General features: G+C 37.6%; 1 protein-coding gene and 1 long non-coding RNA gene across 2 annotated transcripts in view; one reads left to right on the top strand and one right to left on the bottom strand.

Moving 5' to 3' along the window:
- Dab1 (DAB adaptor protein 1) overlaps positions 1–18,771 on the bottom strand; it is a 1,106,217-nt gene that overhangs the window by 588,850 nt on the left and 498,596 nt on the right. Inside the window, exon 2 of the mRNA XM_074079997.1 lies at positions 9,945–10,018. The gene's annotated coding sequence lies outside the window, so the exon portion shown is untranslated. The remainder of the gene's footprint in view (positions 1–9,944; positions 10,019–18,771) is intronic.
- The window catches only part of LOC141424933 (uncharacterized), a 98,126-nt gene that overhangs the window by 59,595 nt on the left and 19,760 nt on the right, over positions 1–18,771 (top strand). Inside the window, exons 4-5 of the long non-coding RNA XR_012449899.1 lie at positions 6,283–6,405; positions 8,173–8,271. This is a non-coding gene — a long non-coding RNA (uncharacterized lncRNA). The remainder of the gene's footprint in view (positions 1–6,282; positions 6,406–8,172; positions 8,272–18,771) is intronic.

The following is an 18,771-nucleotide window of genomic DNA, read 5'->3' as shown; positions in this document are numbered from 1 at the left end:
AGGACTCCAAACAGTCTGCTTCCATTTTTTTAAATAGTCTAATTGAAGGGAATATTTCTAGTGATGTAATGCAATCCTATTTGTGCTCCATATCTCAATGTACCATACTAACTTATGTTTCATAGCCATTTATACTTTACAAGTATTTTCACATATATGAAAAAAATACAGCTTATTCACATGTTTACATGTGAGGAAATGAATGAGAGAGGAGGGGTGACCCAAGAAACCAAGCCTACCTAACGAACAAGTGGAAAAGGGAGGCTTCAGGCAGGGTTTTAGCTCCAAAGCAGAGCTTCTCTCTATTGCAAAGGCTCCCTGTCTTCTGAGAGAGCATGTTCCCCTGTTCTAATCAATCCATGTTTAGGATGTAACAACTCAAATAGGATATTATTAGGTAAGTGAAATGCACAGCACTAAGGACTTGCTAAAAGAGAAGAATGACTACATTTTATTGAACCTAATTTGTGAGCCATCTGGGAGCATTACCTTCAGAGGGACACCCAGCACTAGTGTCCCCAGCTAGGAGACACTGATAAATAAAGACACCTGCATTAGAGAAACATTAGGGCCATGTACTAAACACAGGGAGGTGAAGAATGTACGGGCATGAACACTCTGGATGGTTTTTTCATTTCCCTGAAAGCACTTATAGGAAGAGACATACTTGGTTTAAACCATGTCTGCTGTTAGGCAAAATTCGTCCTTTGGAAGGATTGTCTTACAGCAAACTAGACACAATGACAATGTTTGGTAACTGCATAGTTTAATCTTGGTGACTTGCACTTATATTCCCTCTTGGCATTAGTGAATTTTACAAAAACTCCTCCATCTGTTTTTTCATTACTAAAACATGCAACTCTTCATCTAAGGTTGTTATAAGAGCAATTGAACAATGGGACGCCTGTGGATGGTGGTTGGATGAGGTGGAGGAGGTTTGCTCATTGCTAAGCAGCAGCCTCACTCACGCTTCTGTCAATATTCTCTTTCCCTACTCAGTTCTTATACTTGAATTCCACTAAGTTCGTGGATTCTCCATGAATGAATTTCTAAGTTCACTAGTGTAATTCTGTCCTAGAGTTCTCATTTTGTGGTTCAGCCCATCCACCATAATCTCTGAACAATACTCGTGTCTGGCTGACTTGTCTATGATCTATCTGCTCAGAAAACATCCTCTGAAACTCTCGCTCTTTGTATTCAAATTTTCCCCTTTGCACTTTCATTATCCATCCCCTCTTCTCTCTTGCTCTTCAGAGAGCACCTACTTAATTATAGGCTCTGAGGCTTGAGGGAATAGTGGATTGATCACAAATTTCATCCAGTCAAGTCTGCATTCAAGTCCCAGTTTGGCAATTCACCAGTTGTGTGCGTGTGAGAAAACTGCTTCACCTCTTTTATCCTCCACTTCTTTCCTTATAAATCTGGACAACCACAGTTTCCTCCTATGCTTGGAGTGATATTGATCATCATTAGCATAGGGGCCTTCAGTGATTTTTAACAAATTCTCATAGTACTAGAAATGAAATACAGAGGAAATAAAAGCCCTCAAATGCAAACAGACAAATTAATACAAAGTAGTCCCTTGGCATCCATGAGAAAGCTTGATTCCAGGACCTAACCCTTTACTAAAACCTATGGATCCTTAAGTTTCTTACCAAAAAAAAAAAAAAAAAAAAGATGTAGTATTTGCATATCACCTATGCAATTCTCACATATACTTTAAGCTATTTCTAGATTACTTCAAATACTCAATACAATTTAAATGGTGTGTAAATAGTTATTATACTATATCATTTAGGAAATAGTAGCAGAAAAAGTCCATACATGCTCAGTACAGATGCAATTTTTTTCCAGTATTTTTAATCCATGCTTGGTTCAATATGCAGATGTAGGATTCACTGATATGAAAGACCATGTTAAGGGATCTAATAATCTTCCTGCTTACCAAAGGATGCAGACATTCCTACACAGGAGAGTTGCTGGTAGTCTTTACTTACCGGAAGCTGATCCCTAGCTCTTAGGCGCTCACTCTTATGTTATGTGTCCCAAGCAGTGGAAGCCTGTGTTGACCAGATGCCTGGAAGCACCACATTGTGCTTTTTGGTAGCACTCTGAAGTTACAGATGCCTTACCACTGCTCTCCCTTCTATTCTAGTTATTTGCCCAGCCTTCTTAGTCTGAGCCTATTATATATCCTCTCCCCTCTGATCTTCTCTTTATCAACCCTAGGTGTCTCTTGGATCAAATTCATTTTCTCCCCAACACTAAAAATAATAATACTTATGTTACAACTTCATCTGTTGCGTGGAGATAATATTTGGCTCTTCACACATAGGCAGACCTCCTCCAGCTGTGCCGATTTAATCCTGTTCTGTTGCTTCATTCATTTTGAATAGGATGCCTTTGGTAGGTGAGATGTTATGAACATCAGTGTGTTTAATCTTTAGCAGAGATTAATTCTCCTGGGAATTATTTTCCCATTTAATTTTGTCCTGGTCACTGTCATTTCTACTGATATTGCTAGACTTTGCCCTTGAGGTCCTTGGCAATACATTAGTACATGAACCTACCCAGAAAATGTTTCCTGAGGACCTACCTAATGTGCTAGACATTGTCTACAGATGGGCAGAGGAAGTGGAAGGAGGGGGTAGATAGCTATTTCTTCAACTTTGCTATTTTTCGATGACAAATGTGTGTAAGGAAGCAGGATGAAACTTGTTCATGAATGCAATTTCAGCCATGACCTTGTATCTCCACATCTTTGTCTGAGAGTTATATAGCTGCAAATGACAGAGCTTTTTCTAAGTAGAGTTGGGTGGTCACAATTGGTTGTCCACATACACTTTTAGGTGATCTCAGAATCATCTCTTTACTTACAAGGAGACTTTCTCTGCCTGAGAGGACAGAAACTCTTTGCCTTGAAAGAATATCTCCAGTACTTATTCATACCAGTGGTTTCACTGGGATGTACTTAATTTAATCACTTGTTGTGTCACTTTTAAATTTCTTCATTATAACTTTTAGATCCTTATTTGTAGTTGGCTTTATAATAGGTTGTTCTGTCATCTCTACTCTGTTTTTGCTTTTTTTCCTAATGTTAACAGTTTATAAGAGAATTTTTATAATCCTTTCAAAGCCCAATATCTTGCCCTTTGCATGGCTCTGTAAAAGGGATCACTATACATTCAATTAACAGGAATTGTTATACATTCAATTACTTCAACTTTTTCAAGAAATAATTGGCAAAAGTTACTATGCTAGATTCTGAATAGTACAAGAATTGTGGTTCTTACTATTTCATGATATTTCTTTTTGTTAAAAAATAAGTATGTCCTTCATTTTTTTCATTTTTTTTTATTGGCTTTATATTTATTCATATGTGTATACATTGTTTGGGCCACCTCTTCCCCCACTCCCTGCTTCTGGGCAGAACCTGGTCTGCCCTCTTGTTCTCCAATTTTGTTGAAGAGAAAACATAAGGGATAATAAGAAAGACATAACATTTTTGCTAGTTAGGGACAGAGATAACTATACAGAGAGATTCCTAGCATTGCTTCTATGCACATGTGTATTACAACCCACATTGGTTCATCTTAAATTGGCAGAGGCCACTATGAGAAGGTGACCAGGAAGTAATGAAGAAGTAATGAACATTGGTTCATCTGGTGACCAGGAAGTAATGAAGAAGTAATGAACATTGGTTCATCTCTACCAGATGAACCAATGTTCATTACTTCTTCATTACTTCCTGGTCACCTTCTCATAGTGGCCTCTGCCAATTTAAGATTACTATATTTGCTCGACTACAGTGGGTACATCAGCCACATTCAAGTTTTAGGTTCCTTCCCTTTCCCTATTCCTCCCATATGTGTTCTGTCCTTAGTGTGTCCTTCATACTACCTAACTTCAAAATATACTAGAAAGATACAGTAACAAGACAGCATGGTATAGATATAAAAATAGATAACTAGATCAATGGAACCGAATAGCAAACATGGAAACAAATCCACATCCTTAAAGTCAACTGATTTTTCTACAAAGGCACTAAGAACAGACATTAAGAAAAATATGATCACTTCAATAAATGGGGTTTGGAAAAATGGATACCCACATGCACTATATACAAACATCAAAAGACTTAAATGTAAGACTCAAAATTCTAGAAGTACTAGAAGAAAACATAGGCAAAATACTTTATGACATTGTTCTGGGCAAGGATTTTTGGATAAGTCCCCAAAGCAAGAATAGACAAATTGGATTGCATCCAATTAAAAAGCTGCTGCACAACAAAGGAAATAATAAACAAAGAGACAATCTTCAGAATGGGAGAAAATACATGCAAATTGTACATCTGACAAGGGATTAATATCCAGAATATATAAGGAAATCAAATAACTCAATAGCAAAAATAAAGATGAAAACCAATACCCTGAAAAAGGACCAAGCCCATTAAAATGGGCAAAAGATTTGAATTGAGATTTTTTCAAAAGGGAAAAACCAATGGCTAACAGGAATGTGAAAAACGTTCAATATTATAATTATTAGGAAAATGTGAATAAAACCATAATGAGTTACCACCCCACCTCAATAAGAATGGCTATTACAAAAAAGACACTAAGTTACTAATGCTGGTATGGATGCAGAAAAATGGGAACTTTACTATTAGTGAGAATGTCTATTGGTATAGCATTGAAAGCATTAAAAATAGGGCTACCATATGACCTAGCAATGCCACTATTGGGTATTTATACAAAGGAAATGAAATCAATATATTGGAGACATGTGTGTACTCCTATCCTTCACAACAACCAAGATATGCCATCAAATTAAGTGTCCATCAACCCATGAATGGATAAAGAAAATGTGGTATGTATACACAATGGAATATCATTAAAAAAGTTTGAAATCCTGTCATTTGCAACAACATGGATGAACCTGGAGGTCATTAGGTTAAATGAAATGGGTCAGTCATAAGAAGACAAATGCTGAATGATCTCCCTCATTTGTGGGATCTAAAAATGGTGAATAGAAGGGTGGCTGCCAGAGGCAAGGAAAGGGAGAAGGGAGAGAATGATGGGGAAACACTGGTTAGTAGGTACAAAATTACAGTTAGACAGAAAGAATAAGTTCTGATGTTCTTTAGGAATGTAGGACTGACCACAGTTTGCAATACTGTGGTATATATTTAAAAATTAATAGAAGAGACGATTATAGTGTTCTTATCATAAAGAAATGATAAATGTTCAAAGTGATAGATGTGCTAAACAACTTGATTTTGTCATATCATTGAAATATCACCCTGTACCCCATATGTATGTACAGTTTTTTTGTTCCAGTTAAAAACATAATAAACTTCAAAGAAAAACTGTCCTGATTCCCCACTCCACTATGAATTCAAAAGTTCAACATCTGATCACAGCCAGCATTTCCCTAATTCAGGTGTGAGCTAATCTGAGACTTGGGAGGCAGATTCAAATCAGAAGGGATTCAAACACATGGACCTCTTCAGGCTTCACTGAACTCACAGAAGGTCTAAAAATAAGGCAGGTCAGCTATGAGTATACCCATTTTATAGCTGAGGACACTGAAGCCCCCCAGAGACTAAATAAGCAAATGCAGTGAGCTCTGTGGGGTCACAGGATACAAATATCAGTCTTCTGAGTCTGATGATGTGAGCACCTCCCGTCCCACTTACATTATCATATAAACATTTAGAATTAAGGTACTGTCTTCACAAAACACAGGAAGCTTGAAGAGGAGATAGGTTGGGGACATGGAGTAGCTAGAAGGGCCTCTGTGCTATAGTCATATTAGTGAAGTTAATTTTATTAATAGCCTTATTCTGTAGTCCATGATGGTGAGAAATGGACAGAAAGAATGTGACTGGCAGTGAGAGACTGTGAGAGGGTATAGGGTGAAGAGGAGAACTTGGGAGATATAAGATACCCTTGATTAAAAAATATCTTTGGATTATAGTTTTAATTTTTTTCCCATTCTATAGAAAAGGAAAGGCCTGCCTTATGAATTAGAGAATTCCCCATTATAAAATGTCTTTGACTGTTTATATCAGTGAGGGGTCAACCAAAGGAGAAGAAACAAGCACTAGTAGATTTAGCATATATGTATACACATACACAAATGTACATGCATACATATGTACACATATAATCTCCTAACAATTGGTTCCATTTCTCTAATAAATAAATGAATAAATAATATATAATATACAAATGCATATTTAATAAACATACATGTATTATTTATTTACTTGTCTTTATGCAGTTGTGGGATCTGGTTAAACAGTTTATGCACATCTGGTGCTGAGCTTGAAGTCTGCTGAGAAGACTATTATGAAAGAAAATGGATAAAAATGGAAAGGAGCAGCCCAGAACCCTCAAGCATGAGGTGAAACCCCATAAGAACAAACTGGAACCTTGCTTTTCATTGCTTCTCAGCTTGCTGGTATGGGTGATCTGCAGAAGCCAGGGCCTGATTTTCTCAATGTTACATAGCAGTTATGGGTTAGAGCCGAGTTTTGAATCTAAGATATTCAGTTTTGGAATGCAAGCCCATTGCCACCACCAAAAATAATAGTTAAGGGATCACCATGTTGTAAAAATCCTTCTCTAAAATTTTATAATTGAGCCTCCTCTAGAATCTCCTATATGCTTTTAAGTTGGAGCATGTGTGATTATATGAGAAGAGGAAACATAGAAGGGTAATGGGAATATGAGAAAATAAAAATTAAGAAGGAGGTATACAGGTATTACCAAAGGAATGAATTGAAGCAGAAAAACAAGAATGAATAGCAAAAAAAATATTTCTGTCTCATTACTTCTTATTACCCAAATAGGAAGGCGTAATGCTTCACCTATAATGGCTGTTAATGAATACAAAGATGAAAAATCAATACAATAAATGAATTGCCAATAGCTCAGTTATGCCATTTGAAGACTTTCAACCAATTAAAAAAAGACATGTGGTCCCACAAAATGCTCAAGAGAATGCCAAGGAATGGAGATAGTGGCCTTAGCAATTCTTCATTATGCATCCTGAGCTTTTCAGGACCGGTCAGAACTTTCAACACTACATGGAAGGTTAATGAGAAGAGGTAACCAGTCCATGTCCACTTCTAGGAGACAACAACAGCACAGAAGCCTTTGAAAATCTGACAGCACACTGGTGTACAAGACTTTGCTTGCCAAAGAAAGGTACCAGACCACATGTATGACTCTCAAACCAGCTGTGGCCCAGTGCCACTGTGAGCAGCTGCTCATCTCTGGAAAGTCTGACTTGCACCCCCTGTCCCCTTGCACAGGGTCACTCATTCTTTGAGTCCAGCTCAAATAGCAACCCTCCCTTCTCAGCACTCTTCTGAGTTTTGCTTTTCTGGGCTTATTCCAGTCTGCCTTATAAAAATAACCTGTTTGCCTCTCTGAGCTCCCTAAGGCGAGAGACTGTATCCTATACTTTCCCATGTTTCCATTAATGATATTACAAGTGCCTGGGGAACACCCTAGAGCTTAGAGTCACTGCACTGCTCCCTCCTCTACATGTACACCATTCTGGCTACTGAGCCTGGCATTTCCTCCATTCAAAGGCTTCTCAAAGCTCCCTTTTTTTCTCCAACCTCACAGACTCTGCTCTAGTTTATTCCATCATCATATTTTACCAGGGACAGATAAATAAATAACATTAAAACATCTCCTCTACTACCTTCCATGGTGCAGGAGTCTATCAATGGTGCATCTTCAGATGCACAATTTATCTGCATAGGATTGTTTTCTATTGGATAGGCAGTCTTCTTTAGGACTACTGTGGAGGCAAACATCCAGGGCTCCAACCTCCTCCCAAGCTATGCTTTATATGAAAACCAGCCTGTAGACTCTCCTTAAAGAAGTTCTCAAGGCCACATCTGTTCCTTCTTTGGGTTTCTGATTCCTAATTGAACAAACTAGGTGAATTCTGCTAAACCCCTTAACTGTGACCCAGGCAGGAACATAGACCAGAGTTGCTTCAATGTTTAAAAACCAAGACTTTAAAATAGAACATACTGATAGGTGATAAGGACACCATTTATCTGTATGATATGCTCATCCTTCAAAGCTTTTCAGGGTGAATTTATCTTCTCCACAATTGCAGAAGTTAGCCATTACCATTCTTACTTTATAGGTATTCCACCAGAAGCTGAGAGGGCTTGGATGACAGGTTGGGACCTCACAGCTGCTTAGTGACAGAGTTCAAAACAAAACCTTGAGTTCCTGAGTCCAGGTAAGGTACCATTCTATAAAAGTTTGTACTTCATTACTATGGGTGTGTTACTGATTTTTAGCCTTTGAAGTCATCACCTATTTCTACATTTCCAGCCTCTGTCTATAGGCAGAGTACATTGGGGAGGTTTATTAGACAGGCAATCTAGAAATGATGACTATTTTTTAGAAGCTACAGCTCCCTAGTTCTCCTCAGGTAGAAAAACTTAATTTGTCTTTCCAAATTCACTCCACCCCAGAGAATAGCTTTGTGGATGGAAAAGCAATAATAAAAAACCAAGCTCAGTCCAGCTTCAAATGATCAGCCTCTTTCCTCTACTGGGGTAAATTACAGGCTTCCCCTAGGTCGAGCAGTTACTTACATGACTGGTAAGCTCATCTGAATTACCTTGCCAGCCTAGGGCGCGAGAGTTCTCCCACCCCAACTGCATTTCTCCTTTAACTTTACTCATTAGAGGAGACTGGGGCGCAAGTCAGATGAACATGTCAATAAGTCACAAAAGAAATGCAAAAATTGACAGCTGAGGATTCTTTGCTCTTTCCCTCCTCCACTACAGAAACACTGGGGAAGAAAAAGGGGGGTTCTCAGCCTCCTTGCTAGGTCACATAAATGAGTAGTGACATTTGAGTCCCTTGGAGTAATTATTTTCCTCTGTCTCCAATAGCTCCTCATATTTTAAATGAATTCTTACAAGTCTCAGATCCTATAGCCTCCCAGCTCCCTCTCCAGTCCTTTGCTCCCCAAGGTCCCATAACAAATAGCTCCCACTCGTATTTGCCTTGCAAACTCACATAAACTGGAAATGATAAATACATTATCAGGGCTTTTTAACGGACCATTGTTTAATTTTCTATGCTTGTCTGGCTGGAGAAGAGATGAATATTACCTTGTGGAGAATAAGATTTCTATTCCATTTAAGGGGGGCTCCGGGTAATCTATGGCAGGAAAGCAACACTCTGTTCATCCTAATAGGCTGTGCTGCTAATTAAAAGTGTTGGAAGAGACATCCATCCAGCAGTCTGTGATTCATTCGGCATTATCCCCGGTAAACAAGAAATAGATATTGGAATGAATGCTTCTAATTTGTCAAAAGAATAGGCGTTTTCAATTGTGCTTTCCTGGCTTCTGTATAAAGTACATAATTCAGTGTTGCTATCATTTAGAAGTTTAGGTCCTCAAATTAATAGTACTTGTCACTTAAGCTCATAAATTTCCAAGTCTGTTTCTTATGTAGAAACATTTATCTTGCATATAGTTTGACTTTATTTTGCACAATTGAAAATAGTTTCTTTTGGTGGCAAATGTAATGAAATGGTAGGCATTTGAGAAAAGATCGCTCACACAGTTGATTTTAAAATCAAACCAGTCTGAGATGGTCTATCAGAAGAGGCTAAACTCCAGGCAGGAAAACTTAAGGCTCCTAATGACATTCACTGGGTACTTGAAAGAGAGCCAGTATTCTTTCTTCAATCACAAAAATAAACCAGACCAGAGAAAAGCCACACTAAGTGCCAACACCCAAAGGCTCCATGAACCTTCTAACATGTTTCACGAGGAACAAGAAGCACAAAAGCCATCATTTCCTGAGAACCTAGAGACATTTGAGAGCAGTGTTCCGAAAGAGAAAGATATTTCCTTGCACCAGCGAGACTGAGCTAGTCTCAAATATTTACCTTTGTGTTATGCAAAAGAGTTCTTCAATCATGAAGACTTAGAGCCAGGGTTTACCACCATGTCTTGCTGAATGCTGAAAACAAATAAAACATCATATTAAAAAGGTAAACATTAATTATTTTGTGGTCTTATATTTTTCTCTTTTTTTTTTCCTTTTTATTCAAAAAACATTACTAGCTTTCTAACATATACCAGGCCCTGGGAATACAGAGATAGATAAAACAAAAACACTACCACCACCAAAACCCAAACAAATACAGTTATTATAAACTGTTAGGCAAGGGACAATCACAGAATGACTGTTAGGAGAGAGCATACACCTAAGAGTATAAGAATGTTTAAAGAACTTCCCCATACTAATTTTCCAGACTCTCTTAAGGGCTTCAGCTCTTGACTTGAGATCAGTAAAGAAGTGAACACTGGAGAAAATGTCAAGAGTCTTAAAAGTTATCAAACCCTTTAATCTGTAATTCACCTTCTTAAGGAAACAATCATGAAGGCAGAGCAATATTTATACATGAAGATATTCATCATAGCATTATTTGTGAAAAGGAAACATCCAATAGAGGAACAATAAAGTGAATGTTAGTGTTTCTGTAGAGAATAGTATTATACACCTGTAAAATAATTTTTAAAATGTCAAAGATCATGTATTTTTTTCTAGACAGAATTTTTACCTCCAATATCCCAATCCTATGCCAGGTTTCAATATCCCTCTATTTATTTGGGAACTCCTGTTCCATGATTCCCCAGTAATCCCCCATTATGAACATATCATTTTGCCCTGAAATTGTCCATTTCCATCTCTGCTCCCCTCTAGCTGAGAGCTACTCTAATGAAGTCATCAACCCTATTGTTTGTTTCCCATGTGCCTAACCTAGAGACTGACATACAATTGTCAATCAATGTTGGCTGAATAAAGGAAGGAATGAGTGCATGAATGAATAAATACTTAGTCAATGGAGTTAACATGACTAAAATTACATTAAGAATATTGTTCATTCAAAATAATCAGTGACAATAAAAAGTTAAGCTCCATTTGGATTTCACAGAAGATAAAAGAAGATGGAAAGCAGAGAGGAAGCAATTTTTCAGACATGACACTAAAGCTGAGAAAAAAATAGTCTATAGTTTAAAGAAAAAAAATCTCAACATAATGGAGTATCACAGCCTAGTGATCTTCCAATGTATTCCAAGAACAAGAATCTGTTTAAGGCAGGAATATTTATCTAGTAACATCCCATTACAACAACTCAGTTACTTTACATGTTTGCAGTTACATATACATAAAGTAAGGAGATGCTTATTATTAGTTTTAATCAGCAATGGCTGGTTGACTCCCTGCTCAAGGAAAAAAAAAAAAAAACTACAGGATGGATAACGGTAGTGTTTCATAGAAATTCAATTTGTTCTACTCATAAAACTAGTGAAATATAGCCAGGATATTAATTTATAGTTACATTTCTCTGGAGGGAGACCCAGTTTTAAAATTTGGGCAATATTAAGCAAGTTATTTGACCTCTACGATACTCAGTATTCTTATAAATAAAATGGGGCAATAATAACACCAATTTGATAGGGTTATTATAAAAAACATCATGAAAGGAAACATAATAGGCAAAACAGGCTTCAAAAAATGTCCTTCTTGCATTAAAACCTGGTGCTCTTAACATGTGCTATACTGTTTTCTTATGTACCTTGAATTTGCTAAGTGCTGTACAAATTTTATCTAGTTTCATCCTCCTAATATTTGCTGTGAAGGGAACTTATTTTTCCATTTTATAATCTAAATTTTTGTAAAATTTGTAGCATTGTCTTCTTTTTCACTTCTGATTTTACTTGAGTTTTCTCTTATTTTTCCTTAGTCAATTTAGCTAAAGGTTGCTAAATTTTGTGATTTCTTTTGAAGAACTCCCAGTTTCCTCAATTTTTCTCTATTGTTTTTTTTTTTTAATTTCCTGGTTTGTTACATGTCCTCTTTTAAGATGAGGAAGTTGATGGCTAATTTTAAGCACTTATAAGAGTCTGAGCCAAGATTTAAACCCAGGTTCCAAAGCCTGATCTCATTAACAGCTATAAAAAAAGGGGCATCAAATTTGGGGTTGCACTGGACTTTGACTCACAGCAAAATTCAGCTCTGATTTTACTATGCCTCAGGATATTCTTTGATATGGCATGCTTTGAACTTTATTCCTTAATTGTTACAATTAAGTGCCCTCCTATTTACTTTCTTATTAAACGGTTCAAGCATGAAGTTGAATAAAGACATAACTATATCAAAAACTTTTGTACTGCCACCTGGCCTGGCTAGATATTAATCATTCTGCCATATTTGCTTCAGGTCTTTTCAAGAGAAAACATTGTAGATGTAAGCAAAGTCATCCATGAATTCTATCCCAATACCACAAAGGTAACTACTCTCCTAAATCTTCATGCATCTTTTCTGCTTTTAATACATGTTTGCATCCATAAACAGACATTCCACTGTTTTTTATGTTTAAAACCTTTGTTTAAATGGTATTCTGACTGTTGGCATCCCTCAGAAACCTGCTTATTTTTTCCAATATTCTGTAGAGGTTTTGCCACTTTGATAGAACCTGCTTTAATTCTTTATTTTTAACATTTAGATAGTATTTTATCACATGTTTATATTCTGGTTAAATTATCAATATCGATGGACATTTGGGTGGCTTCCAAATCGTGCTAATGCATGTAATGCTGCAATAGATATTGTATACTCCTTAGGCATGTATGTGTGAGATTTCTCTGTGGACGTGCCAGGCCAGAGAGTAAATGCATCTTCAAAATTACTGGATGCTGCAAGTTGCATTATGAAGTAACAGTAGCATTTATACTGATCCAGTATTAGTTCTCATCTTTACCAGCACTTGGTATGGTCAGACTTTTAATTTTTCCATCCTTATAGATAAATTTCATTGTGTAATATGCATTCCTCTAAATACTGGTGAGACTGAATACTCTTCTATATTTTTATTGCCTGCTTAGGTTTTCTCCTTCTGCTATTTGCTTTTACTTCTGCCCAGATTTCTATGGAGTTGTTATAGGAGGGAGACAAAAACTAAACAAATAAGAGAGTAAGATACCTAGTATGTCAGATGGTGTCATGGCAAAGCCAGAAGTAGGGAAGGGAAATGAAGAGTGCTAAGGCTGGGTGGAAGTTCAATTTTAAATACAGTAGTTAGGGAAGTCCAAAAAGGTGACATTAGCTAAGTCTCAGCATTATGGAGGGCATAAGTCATGCAAAGGGTCCTTTAAGTGAAAGAAACAACAAAACGGCAAAATGACAATATTTGACCATGACATATTGGGGTACATAGGCATTTGTTATAATTATGCTTTATTTCTATGCTTTGGATACTAATCTTCTTGCAGCTATATATGTTACAAACATTTTTCCTGGTCTTTTAACTTTTTGCTAGTGCCAATTTTTTAAGAAATTTCAATATAGCTAGATATATTAATATTTGTCTTTAATATAGGTGCCTTTTCTGTTTTATTTAATAATCTTTTCCTAACCAAAGATTTATGTATAGACCTAAAGTTCCTTTTAAAGTTGATAAAGTTATGTCTTTCACATCTAATGTACTTGGAATTAATAAACTTCATGTGATTCAAGGTCAGGATTCAATCATTTTTCTGTATAGATGTGTATTATCACAGTACCACTTCTTTTTTAGCCTGTCATTTCTCCATTGATTTGTGTCATGTACAAAGCCTCAGTATGGTTTTTGTACTCTACATTTTATTACACTAGTCTAATGCCCTTAATGCCTTAATTACTATCATTCTATCCTAAGTTTTCACAGCAGGTAGGAGATACCTATCCATCTACCCCGTCATTGTTATTCATTCATAAATACTGTTGAGAGCCTAACTACACCAAACATCTGTTTGATCATTGAGGATTTAACAATAAACAGATATTCTTGTCTTCATGGACTTTACAATCCATAAGATGAAGATAGATACCAACAAATAAATAATGAAATGTAGAGTACGTTAGATGGTAATAAGTGCCATGGAGAAACATGAAGCACAGGAAAGGGAGTAAAAATCTAGAATGACAAAAAGTCACATGATTTAAACACACACTAGAGATTTGGAAACAGAGAAAATCTTAAACCACTCATGCTTGGAATCTAGCAATAGTGTACAACTTTTAGTGAAGAGCCTCTACCCCTGTAAGAGTAAAAATGTAACCTGTCCTCTCCAGGATTTAGAAATCTAAATGTTCACACCCCCTGTAAATTCATGTGTTGAAATCCTAGCCCTCAGCATGATATCATTACAAAAGCAGGGGCACCTGGTAAATAATTAGGACTTTTAGCCACTAGATTTTTTAAAATTAGTAATAGTATATACATATACATATTTATTTGGGTTACTTTTATTATCACTCATTAATAGTACAAGACTTTAATTGTAACAATGCTATAGAAGATACAGTGTATTATGAACAAGTTCACCCCCTCTATTACTGTCCCTTAATCCCCTGCTTCCTCCCTGCTTTTTTAAATAGTGTTTGGTGGGCTTCATTATGTTCGGCAGTTACCATCACTATTTTGTATAAGAATTTGGCATATTTTCTTACAATCGCAATGGGCTCTGTGTAACTCTGACACAATATGCCCCCCACCCTTGCTTCATTGTAAAATGAGAGAATTCCTAATTATAGGCTTGTTGTTATGTTAAGTAGTATACTGAAGGACCTTAGTATAGTGACTGGTGTGTGGTAGGCATGAAATAAATGGCAGGCTTTGTATTAGGCTCATTGGTCAAATATTTCTAAATATCTACCAAAGACACCCCTATGCCCTGGCACCTGCCTGGGTCTAGAACCCCAGCATCTATGGGGCCTGTTTTCCTCTGAGTAAAACAGAGGGTAAGCATAGGAATCAGGAGTACAGGTTCCAATTTTGAGCTCAGTCCCTCATGACTGCCAATCCTTAAAGGGTAGTGTGCCCCAGTGAAAGCTACTACATGTAAACAACACCAACATGCCAGGGTTATTTTATATCTCCCTAAACTCTATAGCCAAGTGAATGGGTTAGTATGTGCACTAATCATGTGTACATCCAATCATACATACATCCAATCATAGCAAAAGTGTGAGCAATATAACCCATAGAGAAACCAATCACAACACATGAGTTCCTCAGTGAGGCCCCTGAATTTCCATAGCTCAACCGCAGGGGACCCTGACCTTCCTCTCTGCAGGTGCTCCGGTTAGTCTCCGGCTTGGGATTCTTGACTGACAAGAACCCTCATATTGGCTCTAAACCACAGTGACAGCTAAGCAGCAGCCACGACAGTGAAAGATTCATGTCTGCAAGGCAGCTAGTGAGCAGCCAGAGGCATCACCAATCTGTTAGAATTCTGCATACTTTTACATGTACCCTAAATGGATATTTCACATGTATGGTGTGCATTCATAAGTTAAATATATTTATGTTAGGTACTTCTTTACTATGCTAAATCATTCTATAATAAATGTAAATGATTAGAAAAAGGTTATCTCTGGTTGAGTTCTGCTTATTACATCCAAGATAGCTGATGAGTATAATATAGTTTATAGGTTTTAGACACCCAGAAGCTTTGACACACTCAGCTATTTATTTGTCCACCTGCCCACCCATCCATCCATCTATTCATTCTTTCATTCAACAAATGCTTGTTGAACCCTTCTTATATTCTAGACACAGCTGTCATATGTTACCCTCATAATACACTGCTGCTTATAGTCAAATGAGGGCAAAAAGAGACAAGGACAGAGCTGAATAAGACCTGTCATGAGAACTCAGATGGGGGCTTTCTTGGAGGAAAGTTAGGTACTTCAAAGCCAATTTTATTTTTTAAAATTTTATTTGCATATAATAGTTGTACAGAGGGATACATTGTGATATTTACATATGTGCTTACAGTACATCTTAGATTTACCTCCTCTGTCTTTCTCCCTTTCCTCCCCTTCCCTCCTCCTTAGAACAATTTCAACAAGTTTCATCCTTTATTTTTTATATGTGGATACAAAATACATCCACACATTCACCATTAGTCCCCCTTTCCTGTGCTCATCCCTGGAAAAGACCTATTTTCAAAGCCAATTTAAAGAGAAAATAAATACAACATCAGGACTATTGCCTTATTCATTTCAATGACTCTGTTCTCTCATTTCTCCTACTCTTGTGCCTGCATCTTGAGATGTATAACTGTCTTTATATTTGTCTCTATATACTGCTTCTAGCTTTGCTTTTGTTCTTGGACTATGAACCTACAGAAGCATCAATGCTTCTATACACACAACTTCCCCCATTATTCAGAAATTCTCATTCTCAGCTCTGTTCTCTTACAGCTCCACTTCTACCCTTGTAAGCCACATGAAGCAACCTGTTTGTTGAATGAATTCTGGGGAAGCTCTTGGATGAAAATTCTTTTGCTCCATGACCTGACATCTCTGGATGCTCCCTGGAGGCACAAGTCCCAGAGCACAAGGCTGTCTGCCATGTGTGTCTGATGGCTGAAATTAAGAGCAGCAGGGCAGAAACTAGATCTGCTGACACCACAGTTAGACAGGCTTGCATAGAGGCTGTAAAACACCCTTGGCAGAGCACACCAGTAAATTGTCCCACTAATTAGTTTATTATTTCATTTGAGAGATCAAATACATAAATAAAATTAATAAACCCTGCAAAATAAGTGCAGCCCTGGAAATAAAAGTATTTCTCAGGTCATTGCCTTAAACACAGATATTACATGCTAGAATAATGTTAACACAAGAAAAGCAAATCGTACTGCCTTATAGACCAGAACACACGAGCAGCAGCTGGAGTTGGGGTGATGATGGTCTTGGGATGAGTCAGGAAACATGGATGGTGTTCTCTACCTTGTCATTACTTACTGTGTGACCTTGATGTCAATTTCCTCCCCCACCCTACCAATGTGCTTGTTTACTCATGAGTAAAATAAGGTGGTTGAACTATTTCTGAGGTTTGCTCCAGCTATAAAATTTCATGATTATGGGAATCAAATGAAAACCAAAGTTGGTTGATTATGAAGTCAGTCAATAAAGAATCATAATGAAAATGAAATGAAATCTGAGAATCCATCATACTATTCTAGTATGGATATAAGAATTCAAAGAGATCATAGATAACATCTAACCCAACACCTCTCTTATAAATGAAAATGGGCAGAGTTTGCATCCATTAAGGGTCTATTATAAAGAACGATGCTAAAAGACATTCACATATCAACTCTGAGAAATAAGTACAGATGGCAGACAAAAAGTGCCCAAATCCACACAGAGAACAGCAAAACTAAGTTTTCTACTTCCTTATCAAAGACTCTTCCACCAAACTGTGCTTGATCATTCTGGTTGTCGCTAGGACTCGGGAGAGGTACCTTGGGCAGCATGGCATGGCCTGTTTATGCAGCATTCACAGGAGCCAGTGGCAAAAGTTGAGATGGAGAGACAAGCGTAGGTGACTACTCCCATGTGTCAAACGACAATTGTGTGACACATTCTCCTTTTAGCACTGGAATGCTCATTCCTCAGAGATTGGGAGGGATGATGATTTATCAGAGTACCTGCTTTTGGCTGAGGTCACCTCCTCTCTCAGCTTCCAATGACTGATAGTAACAAAGAGGCTCTAAAAATCTGGCCTCCTGGCTTCAACTTGGCACAACCCTGCAGGACCACCTCAGCTGCAGAGCTTCCCATGGTCATGGCTGAGGCAATGCTGTGACTTTATCACTGTTTAGCTCCCTGTCTGACAAATTAGCTAGGCAGGGAAGCAAGTTGCTTTAATGGCAGGTGGGAGGCCCGCAGTGTCATGGAAAGGATAAAAGCTCTGACATCAGGTGGACCTGCAATCACTTGTGCAACCTTGGCTATAGGACTGAACTTATCAGCCTCCATTTCTTTACCTATAAAATTTTGGGATGTTTTCTACTGGCATGGCTGTTGTGACCATCTACCATTCACCTTAACTCCAGATGTCATGAATCTTCCCCTAGAATTATCTCCAGAGATAAAATGCTGCAACTTTACAGGACAATGATTTCAGTCAAGTGGTCTTTGAATCTTTTTTACACAGTGCTTGGTTTACCTCTGAACTCTTTAGAAGACAGTGTAGTGGGTTCTGGCTGACCATAATAATGAAAGAAATGTCCTGGTGAGTTTTAGCCTCGGGAAGGGAAAGAATGATAAGGCTTGAGGGTGGCTGCATAAATGAAATGCCCTGAGGTTTGGAGAACATCTAGTCTCTCAAAAGGCACAGCCTCACAGCTAAATTCCTCAAAGGAAAAAAGAGATATTCCTGGCTGTTCTGGGTTTTGTATTAATCACTCCTCCTTTCCTCCACTTTTTTTGAGTAAAGGGAAATAGATCTATTAGTTAAAAAGAGCTCTGCCTAGCAATTGTTATTTTACTCATTTTCATGACACAAACATGCAGGGCAATGTGACAATCTTTCTCTAAAGTCACATATGAAGTATGAAGGAAGCATAGAGGAAGAAACATTTAACATCAGGTGTAGACTTGGGCCCGGGGATGGAGATGGAGTCTCAAGGGAGTGATGTCATCTCATCTAGGAGACCAAGGCCATGGAGATGTGCAAGGGGATAGTGCACTCGAGATGGACAGCCCGGCTCAGTGATTGCCCCCAGGCACTAAAGGACACCGTGTGTGTTCAAATTATCTATGGGAAATGCAACAGCTAGCAGGGGAATCATTTAATACTCATTCTTTTTACAATGACATTCCAAATCCTTTTTGTTTTTCTTCTGTTGATATTTTAATAACACTTT

Source organism: Castor canadensis, chromosome 7 (genome assembly GCF_047511655.1).
Source record: "Castor canadensis chromosome 7, mCasCan1.hap1v2, whole genome shotgun sequence".
In the NCBI taxonomy this organism is placed as follows: Eukaryota; Metazoa; Chordata; class Mammalia; order Rodentia; family Castoridae; genus Castor; species Castor canadensis.
Note: the sequence above shows the minus strand (reverse complement) of the source record. Positions and strands in the feature narration are given on the sequence as shown.